The following is a 6,517-nucleotide window of genomic DNA, read 5'->3' as shown; positions in this document are numbered from 1 at the left end:
CAAATAAAATGAACAGTGGCATGCAATGAAAAAAACACATCAATAGTCTTCTATGCTAATTTCTGCTATAATAAGGGTACAGGTAGTCCTTGACTTACGACAATTGGGACCAGAATTTCCATCACTAAGCAATGCAGTCATAAAGTGAGACACCACATGACAGCATTGCATCGCTTAGCAACTGCAATCTTGGCGCTCCCTGTTGCCAATGTTAAGCAAATTCCATTGGTTGTTAGCTGAGGACCTGCCCCAATCCAAGCCATTCTGGGCTTGGTCCCTCCTCAGTAAGATAATGGACTGCCTCCAACTCCCCCCACCCACCTATCTCCCCCTCATCTCTGCCCTTTTGGCTGCCCTGCACCCTGCTTTGTAAGGGTGGCAAGCAGCTCCAGAACTGCACGGCTCTGGGACTGCTTCCCATGCTCCAGGCCAGGGGCTTCTTGGCCCTCCTTCCCCCTTCACTGTGCACACCACACCCTCTTTTGCTTGCTCAAGGACTCTCTAGGGGCCCCTCCGGGCACTGAAAGACTCTCCAGGGTTGCTTCTGGCACATGCTCTGCAGCACACGTTAGAAGCTGCTGGCTATTCGTGAGGCTTTCTCTTTCCTCCCACAAAGTCTTCCTCCTGCAGAGCCCCAGAGCCACAGCACAGCGTGAAGGGGGCACCAGTGCGTGTGAGCAAGCGAGTGAAGGGGGAAGGAGGGCACAGTGCATGCATGCGAGTGAAGGGAGGAAGGAGGGTGCGGTGCAGGTGAGCAAAGAAAGGCTAGGGTGGGTGGGGGAGACTTACCCAAGTGACTTGCGAGCTGCCCTGCTGGCTTCCCCATTCACTTTGATTATTGGAAGCCAGCAGGAAAGGTTGCAAATGGAAACCACATGATTGCAGGGTGATTGGCAACCAGTTGTAAGTGCAAACGGGTTGCCAAGCACCCAGATCACTATCATGTGACTGCGGGGGGTGCTGCAATGGCCATAACTTTGAGGACCAGTTGTAAGTCCATTTTTTCAGCACTGCTGTAACTTTGAATGGCTGCTGAACAAATGGTTGTAACTTGAGGACTACCTATATGCAACATAAAGGTCATGCAAATGAGGATGAAACAATAATTTTGTCATAGGTAGAGCTCTATAAATGTTTTAAAATGGTTTCTTATATCAAACTAATTAATAAAAGTATACATGCAAAAGGATTAAAAATATGTTATCTCAAAATTAATAATCATGATAAAAAAGTGAAAGGGAAAAAAAACCTGGGGAATTATGTGGTAAACAGAACAACTCCAAAAAATTGGGCCATCTTGATCAAAGTCTTCTTCCTTGCCACTTTGTGAAAAACCTACTTCAAATGTTGACAAACACCACATAGAAGTATATTGCTGGAAATCTGTCAGGTATAGATTATTCCTTTCAATGTTATATAATTTTTAGCCAGCCCTTTTGCCTGAAAAGTTCAGAATGTTTGCTATCTTGATAGATTTGAAATATTATGGATATAGCCAAGAACTTATGCATTCCTAACATGCAGCAGCTGATACAAAGTCATCTTAAACCTCAAATGTGACAAGACCAAGACATAGGTGTGAATGTTCCACTTTCTAAATTGCCTGACCAAAGCAACTGCAATCAACCCTTTTAAAACATTTTCTGAATGTTTATGCATTCTAAACTTAACACTTGCATTCTTCTTCAGGAATTGTTTTTGAGACCAAATCCAATACTGTTAAATAATATTTTAATAATGGATCCAGCTGTTAATACATCATATATTGACACTCAGTTTGGCAGTTTTAACTGAATGTGATTAGGAAGTGGACATATTTCGATGCAGTGTATACTGGAAATTCTGGGACTCACAGTCCCAACATATTTGGAGAGGGCCAGTTTAGGGAAATCTTTATGAACCAGCTTAGTTCACTAAGAACTAAGAGTCACTCCACAGTGAGATGGGTGGTAACAAATTTGAAATATAAATAAATAAAATAAATAAATGAAGAATGAACTGCAACATTCCATATTTGTTTGGCATACCTCCAGACTAATGAATTCTACCTTCTAGTTCCTGGATTATTTTGTATAATGGCTACACCTAATTTTATGCCATTTCCTTGCTGGGAATAACAATACAAGTGATTCTCAGATGGTAAGAAGTTGCCCACTCCAGTCCCTGTTGAAGCTGGCTGTACAAGGAACTGAGTTAAGTTCCATTCATTTGGTAATGGCAATCATTTTCTTTCAGCATCCATGTGTATAGCTTAGTGTTCCCTGCAAGGAAATATTTAGATAGAAAAGGTCTGATTTTCTATAAAAATAAAAATAGCATTGTCTTTGAGACAGAGGTAAATTTCATTTTCCCTGTTCCCAGCTAAGCTCTCATGTCTGATTCATGGTATGACAGCTGTCTGCCTGTGTCATCCCTTGTGGCTTCAGCAGCTGTTTTTGTGGTAGGTGGAACTAAGGATGAAAAGTTTGGAATGGAAAAATTTCTCAGACGTTTTCAATGGTCTCAAGGAGGAGTCAAGTTCCTTTTATTGCACAAGGGACTTTAGCAGATAATTTTCAAATACCTCAAGAAGAGGTTGTCAAGCCAGTTCAGCCTTAAACTTTATCTAATAACAACAAAACAAGCAGGAAGTCCAAGTGAAAAGAATAGGATCCTGCCTCTCTAGTGCTTGCTTGTTGCGTGTACAATTATGAGAGAAGCAGGGAAGCAGTTAATAGAAGCAAACAGTCTTACTGTTCCCAGAGGCATGGTTGTGTTAGCATTTTGCAGAAAAGCAAGAACAGTCTCGTGGCACGATGGAAATACTATCAAATAAAATGTCATGTAATAGAATGGATGGTTGTCAACAAAAGTTTATTTCCCCAAGTCCCAAGTGTGGTATTTAGGGGAGCCTATGTATCCTATGCAGGTGCAATTATCCTGCTTTGGATACATTATGCAAAGACCTAACTCTCTGGAGAAGGGTCTAAGGCAGTGTGGTCCAAACTTGGCCACTTTAAGATGAGTGGACTTCAACTCCCAGAATTCCCCAGCCAGCATGGCTGGCTGGGGAATTCTGGGAGTTGAAGTCCACTCATCTTAAAGTGGCCAAGTTTGGACAACACTGCTCTAAGTGGACAACCAGCAGCAAGGTGGATGCATTCAGTTACAGTAGCAACGAATGCAATGTTAGAAGACCTGAAAGACCAGGTTAGAGACAGATCTTCCTGAATAGATAAGATAGATATCTATCTTCTATAGATAGAAATAGAAGAAAAAATCCCTGCATAATCCCCAGGAAGATACACACAGACGCTGACATCAAAACAAGCAGCCACTCAGTAACTCAACCCCCACACACACCCCCAATCCCCCCCCCCTTCAGATCTCTATAAATACCCACAAAAAAGGGTCACATCACCCTGGGCACAGAGAGAACTGCTCCTGTCTGTGCTCCTGCACTCTGAAGATGCCGGTCACAGGTGCTGGCGAAACGTTAGGAAACAAAACTTCCAGAACACAGCCACACAGCCCGGAAGACCCACACCAGCCATTGTATGCCGGCTGTTAAAGCCTTCGACAATACATCTTCACTCATCCCTTTGGAATGCCCCAACAACCAACTCCAAACATCCTCACTCTGCCCCAGTACCTGGGGAAAAAGCCAGGTCTTGATGGCCTTCTGGAAGGTTAAAAAGGTGGTGGTCTGCTGGATCGCCAGGAGGAGGGTGTTCCATAAGGTAGGGACATGATTCCTAGGTTCCGCTAGATAGCAACATTTCAGGGAAGGGACCTGGAGTGTGCCTACCCTATCTGATCTGGTAGGATGGGCAGAGATGGTCCTGCAAATAACCTGTAATAATGGCATTACAACACTCTTCATTAAAATTATAATGGTTGTTTCCTGCTCCTGTTTTCTGAAGCAATGTGTAAGTTCAGGGGTTGGAGGTCCTGGATTTTCCCCACCTCTACCCCCCCTTAGGATGGGAAGAGGACTGAAGATATCTTTGCAGTCTCTTTTTAAGTTACAAATCAACACACAGCTCATGAAGGCAAAGCATAACTCCTACAAGGCAGTAGATTTATTATTCCACATTAAATTTCCAAAGAGGAGCCATGAATCCATAAATGACACTTCTTCTCTCTTTGGTGGACTTCTCTTGAACTGCAAGACTTTTTTTTCTCATGCACAGACATTCATGTGCATATCTGCCTCCTCCCTGCATCTGAGGAAAGGTTTTCCTCTTCACCACACTCTCAAGACTGCTCAACTCAAAACACATTGGGATTCCCTACTTTGCATGAAATCACATCTTAATTGTGAGGTCCCATCAGCTGAGCAAGATTCTGGGCTATTAGCCTAATGAAAGGAATAGTCAGCCAACCACGATGACATGTGTTTCAGGTTCTTGGTATCCTTTCCTTGTCAAAACAGCCAAGCAAATGTGAAGCAAGGAGAGACTGCAGATAAAAGTGATATCAAATGAATTATTCAATTCAGCATGACTGAACTTATGATTTCTGATTTTTACTGAAGTTTCATATCCTGTACTGGAAGATCCACTAACATTCTGGAGTTGTAGGAAGGTAGGCAAGTGCCTAAGGAATGCCAGAAAAGAAATGTGTCCAGACCATGCATGCAACAAATCTTAACAAGGGGAGGGCTTTGATGGCCCAGTCATGCCAGCCATTTTGAAGCCAGACTTCTCTGGAGCCTCTTGTGAAAGTCCAGCACTAAACATCCAAGCTGCAATCTTGCATTGAGTCACAAAACAATTTGCTTGTTTCTGATCTCACACACACACACAGTTTCTACATGTTACTTATATTAAGTCTGTAATTTCTATATGAGATATTGCACATTGTAGAAACAAATTTGTGGTCCAGTGAGGTTTTTTTTTTTTAAATTGTTAACAATTTCAAGTAGGAGTCTGTTTCTCTGATTTGCTGTTCCACAATAGGAAGGGAATTCTTGACATTCTTAGCAAGCATCTGGGCAATAAAACCATAGGAAGATAAGGACAATAGGAGTCATGTCATTTATTTACACAACCAAACTGACTAGCTGAGAATCTGGGCCGAGTAGCTCTGTGAAGATCATTTTGCCACATGTTGAACCCACAGCTCAACTCTTATTATGTTATTTAATTTCTCAGATTTCTCAATTTTGTCTTTTTTTTTGTGTGGGTGGCGGAGATAGTATAAATGCAGAATGGATTATGACCACTTTGTTGCACACATATGCATTATTTAAGGCATGGGTGAAAATCTTGGCTATATGAATTCTCTCTGCTTTCTACTACAATTGATCGTGCCAATTTTTCTGTGACTGTGTTAAAAACAGCTTCAGTTTTAATTATACCCTCTCCTCATTTAATGACTGCAATCCTTTCCTTAAATTGGAAGCAAAAAGGTCACTAAGTAAACATGTGACTGAGAGAAAGAGAGAGAGACTGCAAAGATCACTGGTTGCTGCCCTCTCATTTAGATAAAATTCTCTTGTACAGTGTCCTGTGCCTGACCCGGTTTTTTTATCTTTTTTTTTGCCCCCCTTGCAGGGCAGAGAAATTGCTTAAACAAGCTCTCTGTTCCCGAGCTACTTTTCTCCTCAGCCCAGTGCTATCTAAAAGGTGCTAACTGCAAGTTAACAAACTCAACTTTGTGATCTTAATTAGTTGATTAGAACCCTCCTCCCAGCCTGAAACTGACCAGACCTTAATCAGTTACACACTGAAGGCTTTTGTTGTCAGGCCCACAAAATTTGGTTGTACATTATGAGCATTGGTTAGAAAATGAATTTTTAAAATTATTACTATTACCGTCATATTTGCAAACAGTTGCTAAACGAGTAGCTGCTAAATAAGGAGTGGCTGTACTTGACTGCTTGGTCAAAATGTAAATAACACATGGTGAAAGGACACATGCATGTAAATTGTTCCAGTATTTAATTGGTTTGAACAAAATATTTTTGTTATACTTGTTTGGAACTGATTATGATTCTGGCTAGTGGTGGGGTGTTCATAATGATGTTTATACTTTTGGGAGGACTTCTTCTTGTTATGCTGCTTATCTACAAGCCATCATCTAATCCAGAATACAAGTCAAAATCAATGATAAGAAATGTACAGCAATCTAGATGTTGGATGACAGCTCCCATAATCCTTGACCAATTATCTAGGCCTAATGGTAGTCAAAGTCCACCAGCGTCTGGAGGCTCATGACTTCCCTGACAGCATTTTCTTTGCAGAATCCAGCATTGTCACAGAGACCATCACTCATTCATACTTCTCTTGGCAACATGAACTGTCCCCTATTTTTCATCCTTTAATGGTTCCTCATGCACGGACATCAATGAGCATCTTGGAAACAGTGTGCCATCGAAACATATCTTTAACACCAAGCTCCTTATAACATGCAGAAAGTGTGGTCTTTTAGTAGAAATGGTCTGTGTTTTTAAAACCTTGGAATTCATTCCTGTTTACATAAAGTACTTGTAGTTAATTGAATGCATGCTTTTACAACTGGGTGTTTAATGACA

The sequence above is a fragment of the Python bivittatus genome, unplaced genomic scaffold (genome assembly GCF_059951505.1).
Source record: "Python bivittatus isolate LINGU-HERP-01145 unplaced genomic scaffold, Pbiv_v1 ctg000480_np1212, whole genome shotgun sequence".
Lineage (NCBI taxonomy): Eukaryota > Metazoa > Chordata > Lepidosauria > Squamata > Pythonidae > Python > Python bivittatus.
This window is presented reverse-complemented; position numbering follows the sequence as displayed.